Source organism: Oncorhynchus clarkii, chromosome 33 (genome assembly GCF_045791955.1).
Source record: "Oncorhynchus clarkii lewisi isolate Uvic-CL-2024 chromosome 33, UVic_Ocla_1.0, whole genome shotgun sequence".
NCBI classification, from domain to species: domain Eukaryota; kingdom Metazoa; phylum Chordata; class Actinopteri; order Salmoniformes; family Salmonidae; genus Oncorhynchus; species Oncorhynchus clarkii.
This window is the reverse complement of record NC_092179.1, coordinates 37,354,646-37,357,521: the sequence shown is the minus strand read 5'-3', so window position 1 is coordinate 37,357,521 and position 2,876 is coordinate 37,354,646.

The window sequence follows — 2,876 nt, the reverse complement described above, 5'->3', positions numbered from 1 at the left end:
CCTCCACTCTAACCACTAGGCTACCCTGCCGCCCCTCCACTCTAACCACTAGGCTACCCTGCCGCCCCTCCACTCTAACCACTAGGCTACCCTGCCGGCCCTCCACTCTAACCACTAGGCTACTCTGCCGCCCCTCCACTCTAACCACTAGGCTACCCTGCCGGCCCTCCACTCTAACCACTAGGCTACGCTGCCGCCCCTCCACTCTAACCACTAGGCTACCCTGCGGCCCTCCACTCTAACCACGAGGCTACCCTGCCGGCCCTCCACTCTAACCACTAGGCTACCCTGCCGCCCCTCCACTCTAACCACTAGGCTACCCTGCTGCCCCTCCACTCTAACCACTAGGCTACCCTGCCGCCCCTCCACTCTAACCACTAGGCTACCCTGCTGCCCCTCCACTCTAACCACTAGGCTACCCTGCCGGCCCTCCACTCTAACCACTAGGCTACCCTGCCGGCCCTCCACTCTAACCACTAGGCTACCCTGCCGCCCCTCCACTCTAACCACTAGGCTACCCTGCTGCCCCTCCACTCTAACCACTAGGCTACCCTGCTGCCCCTCCACTCTAACCACTAGGCTACCCTGCTGCCCCTCCACTCTAACCACGAGGCTACCCTGCCGGCCCTCCACTCTAACCACTAGGCTACCCTGCCGCCCCTCCACTCTAACCACTAGGCTACCCTGCCGCCCCTCCACTCTAACCACTAGGCTACCCTGCCGCCCCTCCACTCTAACCACTAGGCTACCCTGCCGCCCCTCCACTCTAACCACTAGGCTACCCTGCTGCCCCTCCACTCTAACCACTAGGCTACCTTGCCGCCCCTCCACTCTAACCACTAGGCTACCCTGCCGCCCCTCCACTCTAACCACTAGGCTACCCTGCCGCCCCTCCACTCTAACCACTAGGCTACCCTGCTGCCCCTCCACTCTAACCACTAGGCTACCCTGCTGCCCCTCCACTCTAACCACTAGGCTACCCTGCCGCCCCTCCACTCTAACCACTAGGCTACCCTGCTGCCCCTCCACTCTAACCACTAGGCTACCCTGCCGCCCCTCCACTCTAACCACTAGGCTACCCTGCTGCCCCTCCACTCTAACCACTAGGCTACCCTGCTGCCCCTCCACTCTAACCACTAGGCTACCCTGCTGCCCCTCCACTCTAACCACTAGGCTACCCTGCTGCCCCTCCACTCTAACCACTAGGCTACCCTGCTGCCCCTCCACTCTAACCACTAGGCTACCTTGTCGCCCCTCCACTCTAACCACTAGGCTACCCTGCCGCCCCTCCACTCTAACCACTAGGCTACCCTGCCGCCCCTCCACTCTAACCACTAGGCTACCCTGCTGCCCCTCCACTCTAACCACTAGGCTACCCTGCTGCCCCTCCACTCTAACCACTAGGCTACCCTGCTGCCCCTCCACTCTAACCACTAGGCTACCCTGCTGCCCCTCCACTCTAACCACTAGGCTACCCTGCCGCCCCTCCACTCTAACCACTAGGCTACCCTGCCGGCCCTCCACTCTAACCACTAGGCTACCCTGCCGCCCCTCCACTCTAACCACTAGGCTACCCTGCCGCCCCTCCACTCTAACCACTAGGCTACCCTGCCGGCCCTCCACTCTAACCACTAGGCTACCCTGCCACCCCTCCACTCTAACCACTAGGCTACGCACATCGACACAAGCCTTATTATTACTGAATTAATTAAACTATAGTTTAATTAATCAAAACGTAGTTTGATTTTGGTCACTGCGTCAATTCATCCATTTCTCAATACTGGAGAATGAGCTAGCTTGCCTCTGCTGATTTTTCCAGCCAGACATTCCTGGGCAGTGCAGTGCTCAGTGGCTCAGGCAGTGCAGTGCTCAGTGGCTCAGGCAGTGCAGTGCTCAGTGGCTCAGGCAGTGCAGTGCTCAGTGGCTCAGGCAGTGCAGTGCTCAGTGGCTCAGGCAGTGCAGTGCTCAGTGGCTCAGGCAGTGCAGTGCTCGTGGCTCAGGCAGTGCAGTGCTCGTGGCTCAGGCAGTGCAGTGCTCGTGGCTCAGGCAGTGCAGTGCTCGTGGCTCAGGCAGTGCAGTGCTTGTGGCTCAGGCAGTGCAGTGCTCGTGGCTCAGGCAGTGCAGTGCTCGTGGCTCAGGCAGTGCAGTGCTCGTGGCTCAGGCAGTGCAGTGCTCGTGGCTCAGGCAGTGCAGTGCTCGTGGCTCAGGCAGTGCAGTGAGCTACACAGGGCTACATGGAGCTACACAGGGCTACATAGAGCTACACAGAGCTACATAGAGCTACACAGGGCTACACAGAGCTACATAGAGCTACAGAGCTACATGGAGCTACACAGGGCTACACAGGGCTACACAGAGCTACATAGAGCTACACAGGGCTACACAGGGCTACATAGAGCACAGGCAGGTCTTTTTCATCCCCCCTCTCTCTCTCCCTCTTTCTCTCCACATCCCACCTCCTCTCTCTATCATTCGCTCTCTCCCTTCCCTCCCTCCCTCCCCTCCATCTCTCTCTCTCTCCACACCTCACCCCCCCTCTCTCTCTCCCTCTTTCTCATCCACATCCTACCTCCTCTCTATATCTCTCTCTCCCTTCCCTTCCCTCCCCTCCATCTCTCTCTCTCTCTCATCCAACCCTATGCCTCTCATTAACATGCTGCTAGCTGTTGGTTCATTCACTAAGTCAGTTTAATGCATTATCCTCTGGTTCATTCGCTAAGTCAGTTTAATGCATTATCATCTGGTTCATTCACTAGGGCAGTTTAATACATTATCCTATGGTTCATTCACCAAGTCAGTTTAATACATTATCATCTGGTTCATTCACTAAGTCAGTTTAATGCATTATCCTCTGGTTCATTCACTAGGGCAGTTTA